At 37.7% G+C, this 25,977-nt stretch overlaps 1 long non-coding RNA gene across 1 annotated transcript in view; it reads right to left on the bottom strand.

Moving 5' to 3' along the window:
• The window catches only part of LOC112962324, a 128,163-nt gene that overhangs the window by 25,039 nt on the left and 77,147 nt on the right, over positions 1-25,977 (bottom strand). The window lies entirely within an intron of this gene.

Below are 25,977 nucleotides of genomic sequence, written 5' to 3'. Positions count from 1 at the left end.
CAGAGACTGCACTGTCTTCAGCCCAAGATTTTTCCTGTCACAATGAACAGGGAAGTTTTACATACCCATCACCCAACTTGTCAAAAAGATAAGTTTAATCTCTCAGAGGAGTCTCAGGTAGTCTGAAAATACGCTGACCTTTAAGTCACTATTTTTAGTAGGAAAGGTTTATGATTTTAACATGAAAAAAAGCTCTGCCTATATTAGTAAATCAAACATACCCATGGACATAAATTAAACGTGCCAACTGGCACAAAAGAGCCCACAGGTAGGCTAGTAAACTCCCTTAGCCTCCAAATCATACCAAATACATGTTGGAAATGGCTCTGTCCATGTTCAATTCTGAGCTGCGACAGGGAATTTTTGCTAGACTGTGCTAGTTGTTAACTGCCAAAATCATGCCAGGGAATGGTCTGTCAGCTTTCTGGTACAGAGAATGACTCCTAATTTAGAAGATCAGACAGAGAGCAAGTTTATTAACTGACTAGTCGGGGATGAGTGCTGTTGTAGGCATTGGGTAAGCAGCAATCTGCAGTGAAGCAGCGTTGGGCARGGAGAGCTCCCCCAAGCTCTCAGTCTGCAGAGCTCCAGCAGGATCCGTGTAAACCAGGTTTGCAGTCCCTGGTTCAGTACAGGTCTGGAATTCAGGTTCAGTCACCACACAAACATCTTTTGAGTTTGGAGCAAATGCAAGACACATCAAATGCAACCATTTAATTAGTAAAACTACTTCCCTGAAGGCAGTAGGTGCTGGTAACTTTTAGGTTATACAGCGACCCTTCTGTAACATCAATAGAACTATGTAAGCCTAGTGGGCTTAGTGCAACACTGATGTGTCCGATGGAAAAAGGTGAACCTAGAGATAGTGAAGGGGGATGATGGTGCCCCACTACCTTGACTTGACTATACAGCACACGCACCAACCCTTACTAGTTCCATCCCACTGCTCAGTAAGTCCAGCCTCCCCTCARAGTACATAACAGGTTAACCTGGCTGCATTTCAGAACAACATTTCTGCTTTGAGAACATCATTACCTTACAAAGACTGTATCACATTAGCTGAGGGCTCAGACTAGTGCAGAGAATACTAATCCTTGGAGCGTTTGACACCCTGTGTGAGGTCCAGGTGGACAATCGTAATCTGAATAAATTAGAAGTTCATTCTTATTCTGAGTATTACATCTGTCCAGCACGTTCCATAATCCGATGCCTAAACTCCCATTAGCATTTCTTTTCCTGTTTCCAAATACTGTTAACATCGTATGGAAGTACATTACTTCAAACTACAGAGTACTAGATGTGTTACCAAGCTCAGTCCATGTTTTCATCATGTACAAACTAGTAACATCCCTTCAGCTCACCTTGCAAACAGGCTTCTCTGTTTTTGATCATGTCACAATTACAGCAGGGATCACATCTCTGGTGATTAGCCTCCAGTTTCAGTACAAATCAGCAAGACTACAGGTAACACTGCATTTGACCTAGCTTGGGCCTTTTGACCTACTCACTATTATTTTTTTCCAGTATGCTAAATACCTTACCTGGCAGCACACACCTCAGTCAGAGAGGACAACCTGAAGCAGCAAACACCTGTCATACAAAACTGGTGCCTGCTGTCAAGAAGAATTAACCAGAACTGTGGATAAAGCACAGCAAGATGTTTTTGGCAGGTACAACGAGATGCATCAGTGTATTATTTGTCAGACTTCCCAGCAGAAAGTCATGCCTGCGCTGAAATGCATAAAATAAGCTGCATGTACCACAACCAGATTCTAAGAGAGAAATTACAATCAACCTTATTGTATTCAATCCAGATGATATCTTCCTATGTCAATTCACTTGGTCAGCTCTACAGGAATGCTTCAAGAGCACTGCAGTATCTCACCATTCAAAAGGGGTAGATGTCCTTATTCAGTAACCAACAACACTGCTCCAAGCCTCATCTGGAGCTTTGCTAGTACCAAGGAGAGGAAGAGCTCTTCTACAGCCAGGCCAATTGCTCCTAGCTGGGAGCAATTCTACCAGTTACTGYTGGACAACAGAAGTGGCAGCTGCAGCACTTCCTGCAGATGAATTTAATGCCTGCCATCCCCAGGCACAAAGAGAAAGAGGCCTCAGAGACAGCTGGCTCCTGCTCTCTCTTGTGAAATAGCAGCTACCAGGCAACAGGCTGTTTGGGACAGCTTCAGAAAGTGCATCTCCGCTGAGACTTACTGCCTTGCCCTCACTACATATTGGGAGTTCAGCCTGGCAAGCTGGCAAGGGTTTTAAGAAAGAGCTAAGGACATTATAGCCCACATGCAGGTATTTAATAACGTGGACAGGAAGAGGATCACAGTACAGAGAAAAGCTTTAACTTTGACTTTACATGAAACGTAGACATAGCCTTGGAAAATGCATCCTGCTGGGGCTTCCTTTATTAAAAGGCTCCCAGAGTACAGAAAACTTACCCCTCCTACTTCAAGGAAATACAAGAATCAAGAACATATCACCAGACACTGCCATGAGGGAGTTTTAACTGTCATGAAATATTGCCAGTAGGCTTGTAAAGCAGGACAAATTTTCAACTTGCACAGAAAATAAAGGAGAACCTTGGGTTGGCTCTGTGTCCAGTTATTGTAGGAAGTAATGTTATTGGTAATCACGTCAAGCATCACGGCCAATGTTTTTAAAACTTACCAATTCCCAAAGCAACCAGATTTCACTGACTGTAGGCAAAACAATATTCAGCATTTCTTCTTCAGAAGGAATTTACGTTCCATCAGTACCTTTAGGATTACACACAGATATACAGATGGGACTGCAAGTAACACCGCAGTGTGGTAAGATTTCAAACAACAAGCTAGTTCTGCTCTAAAGCAAAATATCTCCTTCCTTGGAACTTCAAGTAAGCATGACACTTAAAGAAGTCAGTGTAGAAATTTTTATCTATCCAGGGACTGTAAACTTGTCCTACAAACGTAGTCATTTCAACTGCAATAATATTACAGGCTAACAGTAATAATACATGCTAATATTTATACAGCAATGTTATTCAGTAGAACAGAAACAGTTACTTGTTCAGAATTCCCCAGGATGTCTAAAGCAAGTGGGGGAATATAACATTGCTTGACAAACAGTTTGGAATCCCAACCATAAAACTAGGCTTAAGAAATGATGCAGTGTTTGAATGTATGATGGCATTACCTAGTGATAGAGTTAATAAATCATGATTAATTTCACACCAATTTGTGCCAATGTGCTCCACAGAAGGTGGGGCTTGTGTTTGCTAGGGTTTTTCTTTTTCTTTTTTTTTCAGTACAGAGAGCATGGGTTTAACAAATCAATTTCATGTATCTAAGATAGTAGCTACCACTTTATTCTCAGGTGACATTCACAGCAGAAGACATACACTAATAATCATTACTGAAAAAAACACAAGACATCAGTTTAAAAATAAGCTTTACAAAAGCTTATTTTAAAACATTAAAATTCTTTTAAACACAGATTAATTTTAACGTTTTATCTGTTTAATCATATGTTTTATTTTAACTTTAGTCATATTTTATTTAAAGCAAAGTGTATTTCATAACATTAGCAAGACCGCATACAAGAGCCAAGGAGCATGTTGCAGACCTCCACTGTCAAGAAAAAGATTCAGAGGCAATAGTATATTATTGTTTTAGTGTTAACACAATCCTGTCAAAAACCACACAATTTCATTAGCTGTCCATGCCTGCACACATGTAGTCATGACAGTCAGCACAACACTTTAGCTTCCCCCATACAGGATACATTTCAATGTGGGAAGCTCCTGAAGAAACACAATTATTTTAACTCTGTATCTTTCAGTAAATGAAATTGAACACATGTACAGCTCCACAATAGCGAAGGAAGCAGAAGAATATGGGATTATGGGGGCTTTCTTTTTTATATGACAAATATTAGAACAAATTCTGTAACAGACCTATCATATTTTACTTTTCTACATCATCTAGACAAAAAAAAAAAAAAAAAGAGATGAGAGTCAAAATAATAGGGTTGATTGACTCCACTCATTTCAAGTGTTATGTAGCAGAGATTAGCACAGCCCATTTTGGTAAGAGACTACCAAATGCAACCACTACTAAAAAACAAAACAAAACAACAACAACACCGATTCCACATGGTTGTATTTGAACCCTTGTCCTTCAACTACTAGAAAACAGAAAATTTCCTGTCACCTGAAGAAATACTGCTCTCCATGACTGCTTAGTGATTCAAACAAAGAGTACAAATTGTCATGAAACTGAGCCTGCAACCTTGTAAAGCTAGAAGAAGTTTCAGCTTTCAACAGATAAGTAAGAAGAATCTTGGATGCTATAAGTCAATTACTACACATTTAGATGCTACAAAATGTAACATTACTGATAACAACATTGGACTTTCTGGTAAGATTAGTAGAGAGCATGAAGACATTCACAAAAGCAGAGAAATGAAAAGTGAAAAAGAAATAAGAAACATCTGCCATAAGACAACAGAATACTTGTGTGAGCTTCAAAATACCACACAGTCCTGGCACCAGATGCAGTGAACTACCTGGAGATGCAGCAATGGATATAATGATCCTTCTTGTCATGCTAGTTGCACAAACACTAATTAATCTGAACTCTGACTGAAAAGGCATAAGAAATAACTAAGCAAAATGTGAGGTTTAAAACAATGACTATGCTTCCCTAGCAGGAAACGTATGAAGTTAACAGTATCAAATCTAAAATCTGTTACCCATCAACCCACAGGCAGAGAGAAAAATCATAGGACTGAAAATAGTAATTTACCAATATAATGCCCCAGGGGACATGAAGGTATCTCAGGATTGGGGGGGGGAGGGAAGGGGGAATCAAGAAAAGGCATTTTTGATGATCAGAAATGAACAATATATCCCAAAAATCTAGATACAGTAAAACCAAAGAAATGAGCTTGATGACACATGATTAAATGTACCCTTTTCAGCACCACCAGCTCTGTCTCTACCAGAAAAAGTACACATCTATCTTTCCAGCTAACAAAATGAATCAAACAAACAAAATCAAAGCAAGAATTCATTCCAAGTAAGACCATACAACAATGCAAAGCACCGCACTAACTGAACACTCTTAGATATGGTGATTTTCTGTATTTAAAGGCTCTCATTTAACATGAATTACTAACACTGGAAAAAAAAGATCATGTGGGAAACAATTTAATTTGGCTGTAAACTCGTAAGATAACAAAAAAAAAAAAAAAAAGTCAGATTTGTACCATTGTAGAGAACAGATGAGATAATTCCATTTGCTCTCCCCTTAATGGCGTGCACACACTTGAAAGAAAAAGATGAATAATTGCTGTTTTCAGACTTCTGTTTTTCCTGGATTTAGATTTGTGTTTTAAACTCTCCTCAACACTTGCTATTTGAAGATAAAGTAAAATCATTGTTTTGGAACACAACAACTTTCATCAGTGCATAAAAAGGCAATAGCACAAAAGATTAAATGCAGTTTGGAAGTGCTGTTTTATTGTGAGGGCAAGTTGTTTCAACAGCATTCAGCTGTTAGCACTGTCTTTTCCCCTGCTAAGTAAGCACTGACTGCAGCAGTTCATCTGAGAGGGAGGGATCCGGGAACCTCCTACTCAACCTGCCCTCTAGGACGAATCCCTCTGCAGCACACAGGGATGCTACTGGGAGACTTAATATCTCTTGGCAGGCCTGTTGTGTACTGGGGAAAAAGAGTCTGGAGTGCATGGTGCACGTCTCCCTTTAGCCTGCTGACATAGGGCTTGACTAAAAATAACTCTTGTAGCCTGGACGTGCCAAGCACATTGCATTTGAACTCAAGCTTTAGAGACCCAGATGCCCTTATGAGAAAAGGGCAAACTGGTAATGACCAAGACAAAGGGATATTGCCCCTGAAATTCATATTTTAGCAGCAAAGTTTCTGTATTTTTCCTGATATAACTGTTAAGTAGCAAAGGGAATAATCATCATTTGATTTAAGTAGAAAGGTAATATAGAGAAACTAACTTATGTTTTATTTTCTACTCAAATCATTTCAGTTTTCAGGATTTTTGGAGCTCAGTGTTCAAAGATCCAAATTTCCAAAATTAAAAAAAAAGTAAGAAAGCCAATTTACAGTTAATATAAACAATAGAGTGTTTCAATTGGCAAGTTTTCAAAAGTAGTAGAGAAAGAGGGGATGGGGTCACTTAAGAACAAGGACTCTTGCCTGCTGGACTTTTTGGCTGCTCCTTTTTTCAAATAACTCCCCATCTTTTTTCAAACGTCTCTCTCATCAAAAGTCCTTTTCCTCAGTTGGTATCAACTTTCTTTACCTTCACACACTCATTCAATTTTTAATCTGATGAGTAGGATCACTTGCAGCATATAACCTATGCACTGGTTAGAGAAACAAAGCTGCACGTCATTTTTGGTTATCCTCTGCTCCCTCTGTCCTTTTATCTTCCCCCCCCCCCCCATGGAGACTGTGTCTTTCTTATCAAGAGAGGCCAGCAAAAATGTTTAGCAGATTATTCTAGATTTTTTCATCCCCAGCCAATCTAGTCAGAGAAATCTGACTGATGTTTTACCCTTTGCTGCACTGTTGTATGTAGAAGCTGTGGAAACCAAGTTAGCCTTTATCTTTTAGGCTTATGTAAAATATTTACATCTAGATAGAAGATGTTTCTGACAGCACAACAGCAGACGTGTCCTATCATTAACTACAAGCATTCAGCTCATTCCCCTGGTAAAAACACTTACCAGTGTGACAAAATTAAATCTCCCAGCAGATGTCTTGTGGGAAGTGGTATCAGACTGAGTGCAAACGCAGTTGAAACCAATGACATTTTGTTCTGTATCACAGCTGATAAAAGCCAATAATGAGCTGAGATTCTTTTGTTATTTTTTCCCCTTTCTAAACCCTATGGCATTGCCACGCCTGTCAGCTGAAGTGATTCAACACTATGTTGAGATCATTAAGGAAAAAAAATACTTAAGAAAAGAAAGGAAATGCATTTGATGGGTCTGCATCTGAAAAGATTTTACAACAGAGTTCTTGTTTCAATGGAAAATTACTGGCAGATTCAAAGGAGAAGACAGAGCTCATACAACTCTTCCAACACTATGGTCATATTGCTTTCTGTTGGGGTTCCAGAATATTTATTATTTATATTTTTTAAGCTACCCTCTTTAATACTTTTCTGTTTCTAGCTAGAAAATCAAGCATCAGTACTCCCCAGATTGCTTACTAGCTTTTAATCCAAAGTTGGAGAGCTGGGCATACCACCAGTGCAAAAATGTTTGATGTTTTTTTCTACAACCCAAAGCTCTCATTTTCCCCAGCTAGCATATGTATCATCCTGTCACTGGATTTGCATCTAGAAGAGAATATCCATTACTGACAAGAAGAAAAAACTGGCAGCATATTATATTCAGCAACCGATTTGTTTCATAGTGTGTGGTGAAAACAGAGCTAGGATGTGACACATTTATATACATATACCACATAGCTGATATTTTTCATGATGGTCCCTCTGCTCCCTTTCATGCCTGGAGCAGGCAGCACAAGAGGAAAAAAAGCGAGAGTTTTATGCTCCTGTCATCCCCTAGCATTACCAGTTGCTACCTTTTCAAGTAGAAAGATGCACGATGTTCTAAATTACAAAAAAGGTCTTCAAAGAGTAGCCCTTTCTATTTGACAACCCAAAGCCAGCCCTGGGTTTCAGGTCCTGATCCAGCCTAAAGCTCAGCTCGGGGAGACCCTGCTGGCTTTCCACTGCCTGTGCCTGTCTGCATCCGTGTGACCTCTTCCTCCAAGCCAATTCACCAGCTCCCCTGGCAGCGACCCCCTACAGCATTTCTTTGCTGGAGCTCCCCTCTACCCTAGAAAGGTTGCTGCTCTCGTGCCATTGCTGTTTGGGACTTCAGTGGCTCCCTGCTCCCAGATGTTATGACCCTTTACGTAAAGGGCTCCCTAAGCACATGGCAGCAGTTGCGCTGAATATTGCTCTTTCAGCTATTGATTTTTGAGGTTACCTTCTATAATCGAAAAAAAAGCCTGAGGATTTTGCTAAGTGCTTTCAAAATATCCTTTTCCCAAGTTCTTCCTTAAGGAAGCTTCAACATTAGGGCCAACTTTTTATTATTACTCTGGCAATATATAATACACTTATACATACTTCAAAGCACACTGTGGCAGTGTAAGGGCTTTCAAGTAGCCCGAGTAAAAATGAGAGGTTTATCCAATTCCTTCCAGGCTTGAGCATGAGGAAGGACGACGACAGAGAACTGTGACATAGGGGCTAATGAATTATTATGCTGGTTATACTATCCCATACTGAAACAATATTCCAGGTAGTTCAAACACTCCTAGTGCCAATCCACACTGAACAGAAAAAAAATGTACACACTATCAGCCACAAGAGAAGCAGCATATAGGCACAGAAATCCACTAAGCACTGTACTAGCAATTTTCTTTTCTTTTCTCTGAATAATAGCCAAAGAACACCTTTCATGGTTTTGTGTTGTAAGGAAGAACCAACAATCACAATATACTTGAGCCAGAAAAATAGCTTCCCCCCTGCCCAAGAAAAAAAGAATAATACAATTACCAATCTCTACAATACTTGAATAGAATCCACTTCTTCAAGAAAAAAAAAAAAAAGTCTAGACTTCCACCTAGCATAAGTCTTTAGGAAAAAAAATGATGTGACATATTTTCAACATCTATCCTTTCTGCTTTACATATAGTAGACTGTTGCTATTGGCATTCCCAGCAAGGATGCCACTAGCTGTCTAATTCACTGTCCATTTGTTGGTTGGTACCTTTTCTTAAAAGGCAGGCACTGGCTAACAGTTTCTGCCTTTATATAATTACAAGCTAAATAGGAAAATACTCTAAAGGGCTCCAATCACATTATCAAAACTTATTTAGGTTCTTTAGAAGATAGACAGTTGTATGATTCATTAAAAAAGTCACTTTTTAAAATCATATTTCAGCACTTATGAATATTTTGCAGTCAGTTTAAAAACAAGCTGTTCAGTTTAATCATTTTGGTTTGCAGCATGCTCTTAGATTAAGATTTAGTTTTGCTCTTCAAAAGAAATGTACACAAAACAAATTGCCAAAATYAGACTAAAGAGAGAAGAGGAAGGAACACATTAATTTCCACACTAACTGACTACATATATCAACAATAGCTTCCCTCAACTCTTAGGAACTTTTTGTTGAATAGAAAGCCCATGCCTCTGCTTTTTAGCCCAGTCTCCTCAGCTACACTTCCTTATGCAGTTATGCTCTCCATCCACCTGCCCTTCCCAGTGCCCACTCTAATCTCATTTGCATCCTCTGGCCAAATCCCACCCCATTAGGCAGAGGCGAAAGGTCTTAAAGGGCTGGCAAGTCTCTTCCAGCAACTTTCCTCACCAGCTGGAGAGACAGGAGAGGGCTGCAGGCCCCCAGCACCACAACCACGGCCCGGCTGTACCCTCTGCCCCCACAACGGCGGTGCTGGGGCGCAGCAAGGGCCGGCTCTTCCCACAAGGCAGCCAGACCCATCCCGCAGCCCCACTGAGCCGAGCCAGGCTGGGGATGACAACCGGGGGCTGCCCAGAGCCCCCCGACCCGGCCCGGGTGGGATGGCAGTCCCACAGGTTGGGGCTTGGACCCACGGCCGGGCACAGAGGAGGGGAGGGAAGAACCGCAATGGAGAACAGTAGGCACAAACAGCACAAAACCCACAGAAAACCAGAGCTCATTAGTTCTGTTATTTATGGAAACTCATCCTTTAAAGGCAGTCTTACTCGCAAACCACTGAGCAAGCCCTGCTTGAGTACTTATTAAATGAGTGCACTTAGTATAGCTGCAAATGGTCTAAAAAAACTGGAATTCCAGCTACTTCAGCAGACATTATTAAACATATTTAGAGGTGCAGCTCAATTTTATCTGTCTTATTTAGCAGATTGCGCCAGTGAACAGAAATAAAGTCATTCACTACATAACTAAGCACTTGTTTGAAAACACTTCACCCCAGGTTACTGAGTGCAGTTTGAATAAGAATACCAAAAGCAGTCACTGGATAAAGCCACTAAATTAGAGAGGTTTATATTTCTGAAGCACTGACACAACTTTTGCCTGTAGTCTGATAATACTTTGAGACAATAGACTTATTTAAAGAGGCAGTCACATACTCCTCCCAAACAGTTCTCATTTTAAAGCCTCCACTGTCCCCTCCTCAATGTTAGAAGAGCTATTTTTCTGGATGCACAGTAAGCCTGATCATGGCCATAATCCTGCTCAATCAGTTTTAACATGGATGGATTCATCACATGTTTTCACAAATGCATATGGAGGTAAAAAAGGAGTCAGTTGCAAGGAGACAGAAACAAGAAACTAGGACAGAAGGGCTGCGTTTTTTGGGTGACAAAGCTATTGTAAAGCATTATTTACTATTCTAGGCTGTATTCCAAGTACAGCCTAAACAGAACTACTCTTAAGAAGTGATCCAGCACTCAGTCTATCACAAAACATAACAGAACGCCTTACAAAGTTTAAGAGATGCACTCCAGACTTGAAGCAAAGAATCTGGAGGAGACAACCTTTGGTACTGGCTTCTTAAGAGCCACATAATTAAAATCTGAAGTCTTACACTAAAATAGAGTGCAATTTCTTTCTAAGCTTACTTACAAAGAGCTTAAAAACACATTTAAACTATCAAACTGGGTAACTCAGTTATTGACGTTAACTGCCTTCTACAACAACCTTCTGCAATGTCCAAGCACAGCAAAACTATAAATTAAAAAGCTTTACTACTGGCTGTATAGGGGGCAAGAAAGTTGAGGACCAGTCATCTTACAGCCCTCTGAAGCAGTGCTAGTGATCTCTTTAAATCTTGCCAACTGGCAGGAGAGAGAAAGGGGAGGAACAAGTGACAGAATAGAAATCATGAGTGTGAATATAGCAGTGGTGCTGCTCACTCTATATCAAGCTACATCTTCATCAGACTGTACCCAATCTCACAGTGAAGACAGGTTTGACAACATTAAATCTTAAAAACAAAACTGAACTCCCCACATCTGTATAAGTCATCATATTCTGAATTCAGGTTTAGAGTAGTCCTTTCCATGAAGTCAGAGTGCAGCAAGGGATGGCTAAGTCCTTTGGAATGGCATATTTTACTTACTTTTCACATGTAAAATAAGTCAAAAGTTTAACAGACTTGCCTGTTAACTTGTAAAGCCAGGTAACATTTTGAACTAACCTTGGCCAATGGGTCAATGTAAATAACATAAAATACAAAACCTAGGATCTTGTTTTGGCTGATACAAATAGAGTTAGATGTTTCATTAATAACCACCTTCCCTATAAAGATTCAATTTTCAAGGCAGAACCTGAGCAAATAAAAACTTGTGGATGTAAATGAAGGCCAGGCTTCCAAGATTTCATTTATAACACTTTAAAAAGCAGCAAGTACAACACTCAGCTATTCTGCAGTGTGGTCTGCTTCCCACCACAGCCTATCCATGTGGCTGCTCACGGTCTGCAGAGACATGGTTGTTGTTTAGCTATTACAGTAAGCCTGTTTGACTCCTTTGCACACTGGAAGGAACAATTCTGTCCCTGAGACTGGTTCTGAGACAGGTTGACATAACAGAAGGTGGCTGAGCCTAAACATGACATGTTGGAACAAGGAGCCACCCTTAAACAATGTTAGTATAGCCTGATTACGCAGTAGGATAAATCAGTTCTAGATTGAACACATTCGTAAGATCTTATTTATGATTTTTCACACTTACAAGTTGTCATTATTAATTATTAACTGTCAGGCTTTCAGATATCAGAAATGTCTTTTAGAAGTCAGAAATTCAAATATGTACACTCAATACTGACAAAAAGGGACTTTATCATGGAAAGCCCTTTTCTTTAAGCTTCTTATTAGGCATGTCAAGTCTCCTAAGATCTGTCCACTAAGACTAAAATTTCAACCACTATCATCTTCAGCTTTCTTTAAACAATTTTATAACGGCAGTTACAGAATATACACATAATCTAGATCCAATGATAGTTGACATAAAATGATTTAACTTTTTAATCAAAAATCTCTACTGAACCACAGCTAACAGTATTAGTGACCAGTCAAAAGTCCATCATCTGTTCTTGAGCAAGCTGCTTGGGTTATGCAGCTGAGGTTGGATTCACTATTTTCAGCAAGAAACCAAGTCAAGTTTAATAAAGAAAAAAATTGCCATTTAAAAAATGTCAATCAGAAATTGAAGCATATGAGATTAAAGCAAATAAAATGGACATTGGTTATTCTTACTGCTCATATTCTAGCAAACTTTAAGAAACGGAGCAAAATTTGAGAAACTTTAGGAACAGGCATTTTAGACAGGCATGACTTTATAYGCTTGGGATTTTTCAAATCCATTCTCCTCAGGATCTCCTGGAGACAATTTAGCAGTGATAAAGTTCTCTGCCTTATAATGCTTATAAGGCTGCAAGGGGGATAGAAACTTGAATTGATCTGCATGACTACAGGTCCTGCAGAGGGACTTCTCAGCCACATGCATTCTGAAAACTTAACTAAGTTTATATCTCAGACCTGCTTGACCAAGCCGTAGAACACTTTTTAGCCTTCCCTAAAAAAAAAAAAAAAAAAAAAAAAAAAAAAAAAGTTGCTTCATTCTTTCTCATATGATTCTGCCAACATAGGATCTTATTCACCATTATTCTGCAGCAAAACATCTGCTCAGATTCTGTTTAACTTATCAAGTAATTATTACTGTCCTTATTAAGTATCCAATCTCATTTAGCATTAAAATTCTTCATTATGTCTCACCTTGGATCTTTTGACTGTGGGCTATTCAGTGCTCTGCATGTCATGAGACACACAGCTTTCTTATCTATATGGATAATATTAAACTGATTTTAAGTCAGTTCCAAAGAGATATTTTTATAGTATCCAAGCTGAAGTTGCACTTGATTGCTTATTGCTAAGTCCTATGGACTTCTCTCCACCCAAAGAGCAATTTTTGCCTGATAAAATACACTGTTAAGGAAGGAAATAGCCAGAAGGTTGGAAATTCAAAGAGTCTGCATACTTAGTTTCTACAYTTTTTAATGCCATCACGTTTTGTGTATTTTTAATAGTAGTTCCAAAGCAGTGGGCTATGGATCAGTCCTATATACCAGTTCTAGTCTTAATTACTGAAGTAAAAAAACTGGATCCAGCCTGAGAATTCAAATTCCCATGAAGCTTTTTATGGAACATGCAATTCATTGGGCATGTAATTTTTGTGAAATGTAAAGGCATAACAGGCTGCCGTAGGTTATTAACACTGTAGACAAGGTATTCTATGAGATGATATAAGCAGACTTCAATAAGCATAATGCTAATTTTATCTTTTATCAGTAAGGTATTCATTCACAAACACTCCTCAAGCTATCATTATTTATTCATGCCATAAGTCAAACAAGTATGACAACAAAAACTCTGGAATCCACACGCCAGCATCCAGAACTATTTGCTCTGTAAAGTTATTTAAATATTGTGACATGGAGCATCTTTAATCATGACTGAATTTTGCTTTACATAAATAGCCTTAAACAAACATTTAGCAGACTCATTTAGCATTTCACATGTGTTGTGGCATAATGATACTAATTGCAATGCTTCTTTAAGCACTTTCACTCAAATAACTCTTAACATTCTTCCCAGTTCTCTGAACTGTAACAAATTCAAAAGCCTTGAACACCTAGCTGGAAAGAAGCTTAACACATACTTGTACAGGTGAGCAAGGGCAGAAGTCAATTTTTCTAGTGTTTGGATTAGAAATAGGGAAAATAATAATTGCATTATCATACAAGTTGTTTACTGGGTCAAGGAATTTAACCAAATAATTGTAAGTCAGATTCCTATATTCTAAAAGCCAGAGCATTGCAACAGTCTGACCTCTGGTAAAACAGGCTAAGTGACTTCAACTTGTATTTCTGAAGTCCGTAAGTCCAAGTGAAGCTTAATATAAACAATTTTTCAAAGACCAAATGAGGTTAAAGTCAGCATATCTGTAGCTAAGACATTTCAATGGTTAGCCACTTTCACTGTTAAATACATTTCTCATTTCTAGACTCAATTTGTCTATGTTCACCTTTCAACTGCAGAATCTCATCATCTTCTGCTATATTAAAATGCAGTCTACTGACAGAAGATTCTTCCCCTCAAAAATATTTAGATTACAATGAGGTCATTTCTTAATCCTTTCCGATAAGTTCTTAAACAGATCAAGTTTTTCAGGCTTGGTAAGAAGAGATGTCATGCTTTTACTCTTTTTTGAGTTTTGCCTTGCATTTAATTTTTTAGGGTCCTGACATCACACTTAATGCAATTAATTATTTCCTATTCCCAGGTTACATAACTGAGAATTTCCTATTCTGGGAGCAAGCATCTTGACTGGTTTCAGAGACAGCCAATGTTGGTTTGGGTGTGGCTGCTTCCAACTACTATCTGTTTTTAATTGTAAGCTATATTCTTTACTCACTGCAAGTGGAGCTGCTAAATTTAAGAAAACAAAAACATTCACTTGGATGCCCTATAACAACTTTTCCAAATGGATCCCGCCAGCTTGTCTTCAACACTATTTATTGCTCCCCYAGGTTTTGTCTACAAGCTTTACTAATAACCTTAAACTTAATTCAAAAGCAGTATGTTCAGCAGAAGCTCTCGAGAGCCCATCACTGCAGGATCTATGAATCCACATACTGGATGAGTCCATCCTTGAAAACAATTTTTGCATTACATCATATAACAGCCTTTAATTACTCTAATTTGGACTAGATTGATAGTATGCTTAGCTTTTATTGTCAGGTGAGCTAAGTCTTGTCTCTTGAGCATTTACAACTATGTAACAATGATCTGTTCAACAAGATTTATTTTCCATAGAATATGCTGACTAGCATCATACTATTTCATTAAAAATCTATTCACAGATTTTTTTCCCTTATCACTTACTATTTGATGCCTCCTTACTGCTCTAAGGAAAGGAAAGAAACAGAATACTTTATTTTCTTCCAGTTCTCAGAAGTTTCCCCTAGTATTAAAAAAATACACTAAATACACACTTGTCCAATTTCTTGGTGCACGCAATCCAGGTCAGGCAGATTTGAATACAAACTGTTCTAACATCCCTCCAAATTACTAGTGAGGATAAATACTTTGTGATTAAAGAAATACCACACCACAGAATGCTCTACCTGAGCAACAGACATAGGCTCTTGACTTCTCTTAAAGCCAGTGCAGAACTGGAAAATCAAACCAACACCACAGCTCCTTCAGGCTTCGTAAGCAAATACAGGCACGTAAGTAGGATATTCATATGAATATTTGCATGATTTTCTTTACACAACAGTCAGACTGGCCAGTAGGGAATGACTAGGGTATCGTTCCCTCTTCCAGTTGTCATTAGGCAAAGCAGTATTCACACCCCAAACACAATATTAAATCTCCCTGGCCCATCATCGGGCCATGAAAAGTGTTTTCAAGACTTCTTACACTGTGACTTACTAGACATTGCACCTGAAACCTGCAAGGACTTAAGTTACAGAAGAAAACATACGATAAATTTAAAGCTTTCATTCTTATAAAGTGTTATGCAACTGCTTTGCCAGGTGACCGATATCCTAGTTTGTTTTCTACCAGCATTTATTCCTATGTGAAATCCAATATTATATGATAATTTAAATTATTCATTCTGATACATGGAAGGCTTAGCATGAAAATCCCTATTAAGCAATGAAGAGGAGTCACAGTGGATAAGTTCAGCGATGGGGAACATACAACCACCAGAACAAGCTTGAAATAGGCAAAAATAAAGGATACTGAGTACATGCAGTTCTGAATTGCAAAAGGATTACTCGTATGCTACACTTGAAAATTTCAAAATCAAATAGGTGTCCATTTTCAAAAGCAAAAGACAGTAAAGACTTACCATCCCTAGCTAGCAGTAAGAAGTTCCTGAGGGGGTGGAAACTACATTGTTCAGGTATTTCACAAGTGTATTGGATAAAGTTTTTTGAACCAACTGTTTACACTGTGTTTAGGAATATCAACCACATGAAATTACATGCTGTCCTTCTAATACAGGTAAGGAATTGAGGCATAGCAACATTTCTGAATTGAGATCAACCCTTTGACAGAACCTGCCATTCAGTCTGGATTTTCCTTGGACTTAACAAGACCGATATATATTATTTCTTCCCTGATGTTTTTTCAGCATCCAGAACAGTCCAACAGCATTCAGAAATGAAAGATGCTTATACATCAGAAACTATATCTGCATGATTTTCTAGGCCAATGGAGAGACAGATTAGCTTTCTGAAATACTTGCAGATATCCAAGGGAGGTTTTAGAGAAGAAACACAGACTGGACCGAACTCTAACTGCTTGAAGTTGATAAAGTTATTGAATGAAATTGCCCTTCCTTACTGAAAGGCTGACTCTCAAAATAGCTGTTGCGGTCATCGTCTTTGTATGTCCAGCTAGCTCACTACCATAACGTCATCCTCTTTCCTAGAAATTCTACCACATATTGATGGGAAACATGAAAAAGCCAGATCTTTCCTGGTTCTCATGGGCAAATCTCCTGCCCATGTCACAGACATTTCTTGATTGTTTACTGTAAATTCTTCTCTGGCCTCACTGTTCTCCAGTCACTCCCCAGAGGAGATGCTAAAAATGTCTTCCCACTCAGTCAAAACAGCATCACTAAGACTTCCAAACCTTAGACTGCTTTTAATAAGTTCTTCCACTGCTGCGTCCATCTTTCTGCCATCTTCACAAAGGTGGCACAAACACCTATCCCACTGCATTAAAGTGATGTCAGGAAAGGTTGGGGTTTTTTGTTTTGTGTACTTACTCCAAAGTTGTTAGCCACTTTGTCTCTAAGAAGTGCTGCAAGATGTTACAAGAGTATAATTTACCGCTTGCTGATCAGCAAGTAGAAAATTATTTGCAAAATAGAAAATTATTTTTTAAGTTTATTCATGCTGTTATACTCATCACCTCTTCTACTTATTTTGCTTACTTCCCTGACTTAGAGCTTTTGCTTTGCTCTTGCTATTGCCCTTCTCTGATGAGGCACTTCACTTGATACTGTATTTTATTCAGCAACACATTTACAGGATTTAAGCTGCTGAAATCTCATTCCGATTGCTCTGGCTTAGGAGATACATTACTCATAATTCTTGAAAATAATATACAAACAAAGCAGTCAGACCTTGAAATGAAAAACTTATATAACTTAATCTTCTGGCTCCCTACCTGTACATGTGGCACATAAGTCCCATCAACGCATTACTTGCAAGACATTATTTAGGTGAATGCTGCTTGTGATTATATTCTTTAGAATTATATGCTTTCTGAAACTTTGGAAAGACTGACAACACTCCTGAACTAAAAAAAAAGCAGTTTACTGACTACAAAGTAATATTGTATCTCAATCCTTTATGCTATATTGCTTCAGATATTCTCATTACTGGCGTAATAGCCCAGGCATTAAAGCACTGAATCCAACTGTGCACATGCTTTACCATATTATTTACTTACTTAACTGCATGAATCTCAATGTTTGCCGAATCTGAGATCTTAAATCATTGTTCCAGCCCCAACATACAGTAGAAGTCAAAAAAGAAAGCAAAATGCTGAGCTCTTCTCTTCTATGAAGAAGTGGTATACGCTCAGCTGGAATCCCACAGAACAAAACAAAATTTAAAAAAATGCTGTTTGGTCAATTRCCATCTTCTTCATTCAGCATGAGGCACACTAATGGCTATTGTTATCCAAAGCTGAAAATAGCCTTTACATGAAAACCAAGGATGAAATAAAACAGCTCAAGTTATTTTTCAGTATCCTTTTTACTGAGGTCCTACAGTTATACCTAACTGACTGAAAATTTCAGCCTGCCTAATATCAACTTGCATACTTTTAAAACTAAATAACTAAGAGATATATGAAGAAAATAATTGAGAAGGTGTTCAGGAAAATAAATAGGGAAAGTAATGAATACAGTGATATATATTCTGTATTAAAGCATTATTTGTCTCGTCTATCTTCTTACCTAACAACAGTACACGCTCTCAGTTAGATCACACATTAATGCTGAAGCATCTTTAAATGTCTAAAAACTTATACAACAGCTTAGTAACACAGGTTTTACCTGCGCTATCTGTATTCAAACTTTCTTGAAGGGCAGCAGTTCAGTTTTGAAAAGATTACCTGACTAGTACAAATTTATCCCAGCAAGCCTAAACACAGGCAGCTTCCTATATGAGACATCATTGCTTTTAAACTGTTTCAGTTAAGGCTAGTCTAGAAAGATAGCTTCAAAAGCACAGCAAATTGTTACTTTTATGCTTTGAAAACTAAATTGAGTTTCCTCAAAGCTCAGTTACTGTTTTTCATCTATTCAAATATACACAAGTTTCTGGGAAATTTGAGATTCTTCTACTTCCAATACAAAGGTCTCTCATTTTGTTGAGAAGCTACACATACCCACAGTGCCATAGAAAACATGCAGCATATTGATTTTGAGAGGCTACTTAAACATATTTAATAAATGCTGTATCACTAGTTATTAATTACAGATGTGACTATTCGTGAACTACAACATAAAAAGGATGTTATGAGATAAACAAGCAGCACCTACTCTCCAGCATGATTAAGGATTGTATTCAAAAGTTTGGCAAAGAGCATGCCAAACCTACAATAATACAAAGGGAATAACTGTTTAGAATATTGAAACAGAATTTTGTAGTATAAGTGTAAAATCAACTTTGAATGTTATATATTTTAATTTTCATGCAGACAGTATCCCAAAACATTTTGAAGCAGTGAATGAAGATGCGACTTAACAACCATTGCCGTAGCAAGCCTGTACATTATCATTTTTTCAGCAGTAGGGTAAAATGGCCTTGATAGGGGCTTTTACTGAAAATGGGGATATTTGGCAGGATGCTGGAGGGCCTCACTCACTAATATGAATGCTTTAAGCTAGAAGTTATAAACCTAATTTGGATCAATGTTTGGAGTAATTTTGTCCTGTTCTCACTGCAACATCCATACCTTCTTCGTCACCTTTTCAGAATGCCTACCAGTACCTTGAGTGACAGGTTTGTGCTAGCTGATTCTAATAGACTCTGTTATGTTACACCAGCCCCTTCAAAAAGGGAAGGCCTTGAAGTTCTCTGTAAAATAGACGCAATCAGGAGCAAAACTGCTTTAAGTCATATAGGACTTGAATGTAGTAATACCAGTTAATCCTGGCAGATATTTATACAAGATAGCAAGAGCATGGACAGCTGGTTCTTTCTTACTTCTCTCCTGCTCAGAAGAGGCTAGGAGATGAGCTGAATCTTTGAAGCATCATCAGATCAAACAGGAGAATATTTGTGTGGCTCCTTCAGCTAATGTCACACTTTAATGGCATTCAGTTAAAATGTCCTACAGATAGCTCATACTGTGAGCAGAGTAAAGCTGGTCAGCACCTTTAGCTGACAGCTATTATTGCCATGGGGGCTAGGGAAACACGCATGAAGTTGTCACCCTCCCTAGCGTAATTAAGATCCAACACAATACAGAACATGCCAATATATCCAGAAATCTAAAGCAGGAAAGGGTCAGTGCAACACATTTCAAATGCCCTTAAAGGCTGTGCAGTCTAAAGAAGTAGTATCTGAATGATGGAGAAAGAAGATAGCAAGAAGATAGCTTTGTCAGGGCTTCAGCAGAAAGAGTCATAAATCACAGCTATCCCATTTGTCACTTTAAAAGGTTGTTTCATGGGAGAAACCGAGGTTTTAGATTTTCAAAGCCAAATCTTGTGTACTTTTGTTCCCAGTGACGATCATTTCAAAGAACAAAAGTATAAATAACTGAATTTACTGAAATTCTGAGCAGAAAGCAGCTTCCCGTAAACATTATTGACATATCTAGTTCCAGCAAGTCAAATACATAAAATGCCATGAGATTTAAAACCAACTGCTGTCAGTCAGATTCTGTCCTCTGAAGAACAGGTGTAAATCAACATAGATTCTACCAAATATGAGGCTATTGTGGACTTGAACCATCAAGTATACTGTGGTCTATTTTAAGATTAGCTGTATGCTTATCAATGTGCTTCATTCCCAATTAGTCCTCTAGTGTTGCTTTTATTGATTTCCCTCTTTTGGATTTTGTCTGGGGTTTATGAGAAAGAACTCAACTAAAAGGTCCTCTCAAAAACTAAAGTTCCAGGGTTTTATCACCACCTTTGCGCAAAAATCCTTAAATGTTGATTACCAGCACCAGCCAGACTATGGAAAAAAAGAGATCACTTGGTAAAGCTTATTTTTCTTTTAACTGTTAAAAAAAAMCAAAGTATGTCCATAGTACAGGAGATCCCCATTGTTGAAAATATGCTTCTAGACTCTTCAAACAATGATAGTGAAATTACAGAAACAAGAAATTTTGCTTGTGAGAATAAACTTATTTACAAAGATGGGCCTGTGTTTGAACTACACATTAAATGGAGAAAAACAATTAGTATTTTGTCATAAGAGATCTATTGAATTGTTTCAACCAGAACAAGTAAATTATGCTTTGTTATTTATGAAAACAACTGTGTAAAATATTAATTAAGAGCAAAGAGACATTTCATCTCAAGTCAAATAAAACACTGTTCTATTCAAATTATTTTTCCCATCTTTGTAGTCGCTCGTTGACCAAAACAATGCACGTTATTCACATATTACAATCATCATTAAGCAGGAATGTGGAAAAGAATGAAGTCCAGGTTCTAGTCCCCCTTTATTCAAGTATTTCATATATCATTATTTCCAGATATTATTAACTGCTTTCAAAAATTGGCTACCACATGTTTCAGATACCCTTTCTTCCACTACTATTAACAAGGAGAGCTGCCCTCACTGCAACTCTTCTGGAAGCTATAGCAATGAAATACTCTTTTCCAGTGTTCCATTAATTTGAGTAGAACTCTGCTGAGTTAGGTAATAAATGACCTGAACATAGGAAGTTGTATGCAGTTTTACAAAGATTTTTTGATTCTCTTAATGCCTCTTAGAGTTTCAAACATTTTTAAAAAATCCTATGAAAGTGGAAGTTTTGAAAATCATTTGGTTCTGCTTAATTTTTTAATGTATCCACATGTTGTATAATATAAACTGTAAAGAAGTTCTTATTTGGAAATAAATATTTGTCATTTGTCACTGTACTTGACAACCAAGAACAACAAAAAATAATGAAGTAAATTATATCCATACACACAAAATAGTAAGTTCCAAATAAGCAGAGCTCCATCTGAATGTCAATTTTAGCTAGTCCTTTGTAGGCACACTTCCAGTTAAAGGGGAGGGTGGGGGGATCACTGGCAAACCACTAGATTATACTGGGTAAATTCTAAACAGTCTAACAACGTACATATGTGAACTCCATATGAATTCATTTCCTCACTGGTAAGCAACTAGAGAAACAACAGGAGTATGTGAAAACCAGTCTTAAACTATGCCAGGAAGAAACCACAGTTTGGATCAGAATCAGATTTACAGAAAGTGCTTAAACTGTGGAAGTTGATTTGGCTAGGATTTAAAGCAAAACATTCATTCTTGCAAACAAATTCACTTGCACCAAAAAAAAATGAAAATAAAAAAAATCCAAGCTTTCATATTAAGGTTCCACAGCAAGTCTCTGATGAAGCAGGAGGGAAGTTCAATATATATAGTCATTTTGATGTTCTTACTGCTCTTAAGCTTTAATAGGTTTTGAACATCTAATCTAGTTTTATACTGACTTACACTCCCCATGATTTACTTGAAACTTTTATTGTACTTTAACATATACCATCTATTAACGCTATAGAACACAACCATTCTAAGAAAGACATTTTACACATCTTCTAATGGAACATATACTGCAAAAAGCAAGAAACCGTTCATAACTACTAACTTAACAGGGCAGAAGACCTACGTGGAACCAAGAAAGAATTACTATTGAGGAAGTCTAGTAGAAGGCAAACCAATCTACAAACAAGTGTCAGCTGCCTCACCCCACCTTTCTTCTTCCTACAAATTCTAACAAAAATATGTATTTGCAAGTTTTAGCTTGAACAACACAAATGATATAATGATGTAATTAAATCTTAGTTTCCCACTTATCACTACCCTCTTAATAGTTGTTAAAATGTCTTTAAAAGTCAAAATTAAGTGAATCTACCAGTGTCTCAGAAGTGGGAAGCACAACAAAGGATATATCTGCTTTGTTTCAGCAACCTCAATAGAGAGTGTTGTCCTTTAGGACTTTTCATTTTTTCTTGAATTATCATTGATATTGAATATTTGATGTAGTCATAACAACTCAGGCCAGTATGTGGTGGGTGGGGGGGAAGGGAAAGGACCTTTGTCACTATGAAAAATTATTGGACTTGAGCCTGGAAATACAATTATTTTCTTAACTTCGCTTGCTTATTATCTCCTCACTGTAATGGTGCTACTAAATTGAAAACAATATAGAAAGAGATTGCACAGTGTCTTATGCTAGTCTCCACCATTTTGTAGAAAAGCCTTATCACCATTACCATCAATATATGAGATTTGTTCCACTAGCGGATAATTAGTTTTACATGTTTGTAATAGTTAACAGAATATTACCTCTCTTTTAGCACAAAAAAGGAAATATTCATATCGATATATATGCAAAGATTCTACATATCTTAGTTGGTAACATGATGATAGAGACAAAACACGCATGATTTTTATACTGTGCTTAGAAACTATAAACTTATCCAATTTTCTATTTTCTATTACATTTTTCAATTATGTCAAYAATTGAGTTAAATATTTCATTCAAACAATTCAGATTGCAACAGTCTCACGTCACAGAAGGGTTGATTTTCTCCATATTTTTCAATTCCATTGCACAGAAAAAACGTAAAAAGCATAGGCTTTCTTCATAGTCATTTAGCTTCCACCCAATGATCCATGAATATGCTTTATCACTTAAAAGCTATCACTGGCCTCCACAGCCTATTGCATTAAAGCAGGATAAAATTCTGCAGAACAGCACATAATGAAGTCATTTCTGTAAGTGACAGGAAAGCAATGCATTCCTATTTTTATTCAGATAAAGGCCTTTTAGATCTTTTTTGTCTGAATGCTTCCCCTTCTATATAACCAGGACAGGCTTTTCTGCTCTTTTAAATGTATTGATGGCAGTGCTCAATCCTTCTGCTGTCAAAGGGGAAAGTTTCTRCAAAGAAACAGACTCCATCTATGATATAAAATTGGAAGCAAATATTTGTAATTACTGAACAGCTCTTTAAGTGGTTTCATAGGAAGATGCTGTAGATAAAGCTCAGCTTCTGTTTTCTTACTCTTGTTGCTAGAGGTGTAGCAGACAGTCTTGGTGAGTCAATGTATTCATTAAAGGCCACTCTTTGTGGCCACTGAAAGTCCCGTACCCACTCTAAGAAGACATGCTACTTTTTATTATCAATATTATCTATATGTTTCTTTGTCCTTTTGTTGGTCTCGTAAGCCTTAGCTGTATTTAATGGTCTTGCTTACTTCAAGCGAGCATGATCATGAGCATATATTTTCACATTATTCAGTTGGACTTGCTGACAAAGATGCTAGAGATACTTGTCTGTGCTACTATTAAAAGCAACATTTCYGTTACTAGATTTTTGCCAGATACACATTGTCAAAGCAAACAGATTAATGAAATCCTAACTTGTACAGCCAGTATTTCAAGGGATGCATGTAAGGTGAAACAGCCGCATTCAGCAGACTGAGTCAAGGCATATGGAAGTAAATAAAGCCCAAATCCATTTCTCACATCGTTCAAACAGAGCGTTGTTGGACACGTGCATGGAATCAGTTTTCCAATTCTGACACATGAAATTTAGAGCAGCTACTGAGCTCCCCAAACATGCGATGATGCAAGCTAAATACTCTGAGCCATTGAAGCTTTAAGCACTGGTTCACACATTTGACATTGAGGCTCTGACCAGGTCCTGAAGTACCTTGTCATGATAACAAAACTTAGCTGTTATACACAAATGTTTTCCCCAAATTGCATAGCTGCATATAACAGACTGGTAAATGCAAGTCAATGGTAAAATTTACCAACAGTAATAAAATTTGTGCTCTGTTACAAGAAGCATGAAAGTCAAAATTCAGCTGAGCTATACATTCAATATAGTTTTCTAGATAATTTCTCTATTTGAATTTTCAGGAGAACAAGCAAACAAACAGACTCTCCTGAAGTTTTCTGAGCACCACATTACAGGTATTTTTTCCTTCAGCTCTGATTCTCTCTTTCATTGTAGGAGGAGTCCTTGATGAGACTGGCCAAGTTATTTCAATCAAGCTTTCAAAAATACTTGCCAGAGATTTAACTTAACTTAGTAGGTAAAAAGCAGCATTAAGATGTAACTAAAATCAACAGGAATAAAGGTTTGAACAAGGAATGCATATGCCATTTTTAACACCTTGGAAAACAGACTAAGGAACCAAGCATCTTATAACTTGGGGATGTATTGTTTGACATAAGGTAGAAGGTACTGCTCTCCTCTGCTTGTAGTTGTGGGGTTATAATTAGCATAATTTCCTTCCGACTTGGCCCAAGACAGTGGCAGTGATCTTCCTTAGGATACAGATAATTGAAAAAGGAATGACACAGAACCTTGGAAGATCACCTGGTGCATCTCCTGCCCCAGGGCAGGATTATATGCATCCCAACCGTTCCTAGCAGATGGGAGCATAACCTCTTCTCTCACCGCTCTTACGGGAAATTGTACCAGCTCTGTAAAAAAACTAATTTGTTGGTTAATTAGTCTAGCCTTTGGGAAGTTTAACTTAATCCCAGCCTAGTCCTTTGCTGCAATTCTAGCTCATAACTACCTGCCCTAAATCTATGGGAAAACAAATAAGTCATTGCCTTGATCACCAACAGCAACATCTTGCAACTATTTGAAGGCTTACAGCTCCCCTCAGTCTTTTCCTTAAGTTAACAAAAAGCAGCTCTTTCAGTGTTTCCTCAGAGCTTGTATTTGCTTAACTTCTGATCAGTTTTGCTGCTCCTGCCTGGGCAATAATTCGCCCGTATCTCTCAAGGTGTAGGACTCAAAATTGATAGTCAACTGGAGGTCTTTCAAGTGTCTGGTAAAATGCAGACTGACTTTTATGCAAAATGATCCATTTTTCTTTGATGCATCCCAGCACAATGTTTCCATTTGTTAAAATGGCAAGATATTGTTTATTTACATGCTGTTTGCGATTTTAGACCCATTTATGTAGCAAATACTGATGATCCATCTTCAGAACCCATTGCTGTAAAGTGATGGAGAAATTTGTCTACGTATTCCCAGATAGGAGGACACCAACAAATTCTTAATGCTGCCTGTGTACTACCAACGGACAGGATTACAGCTAAGCAGAGAACTGGCAGTCGATAAACATGTTTAGCTGGTTAACACTGCAAATTAAAGACATCTCGGCAAACTAAATTACTCCCCACAGAATAGACTAGACTAGACTGCTTGCAGTTTAACTCAAAGCTTGCATGGATCTCTTCACTGCACAATAGGAAACTACTCAGACAAACCTTTTACTGGCTTACTGGCAAGCTTGTTTTCTGAAGAACATTTTAGATCTTATATGATCTTAATCTACACTAGTGAACACCTCTTTATGAGATGCTCATCATTACTCACCCTCTACAAAAACAGCCCAAAAATGTCAAGGAGTTGATAAGTTTTATGTTCCTTGACTTGTTCTGTTCTTTGATATGACTTATATACGATGACTGAGCAATGTGGTAGTAGGACCTCCTTCCTAGCTAAATTATTCCCAACTCACAGGGAAGGGTCATTCAGATAGGTATACTACCAGAGCTATTACAAAAAGCTTTGCAGTGATTTCAAAAAAAAAAAAAAAAAAA

The sequence above is a fragment of the Apteryx rowi genome, unplaced genomic scaffold, assembly GCF_003343035.1.
Source record: "Apteryx rowi isolate R43461 unplaced genomic scaffold, aptRow1 scaffold_146, whole genome shotgun sequence".
Taxonomy (NCBI): Eukaryota; Metazoa; Chordata; class Aves; order Apterygiformes; family Apterygidae; genus Apteryx; species Apteryx rowi.
Note: the sequence above shows the minus strand (reverse complement) of the source record. Positions and strands in the feature narration are given on the sequence as shown.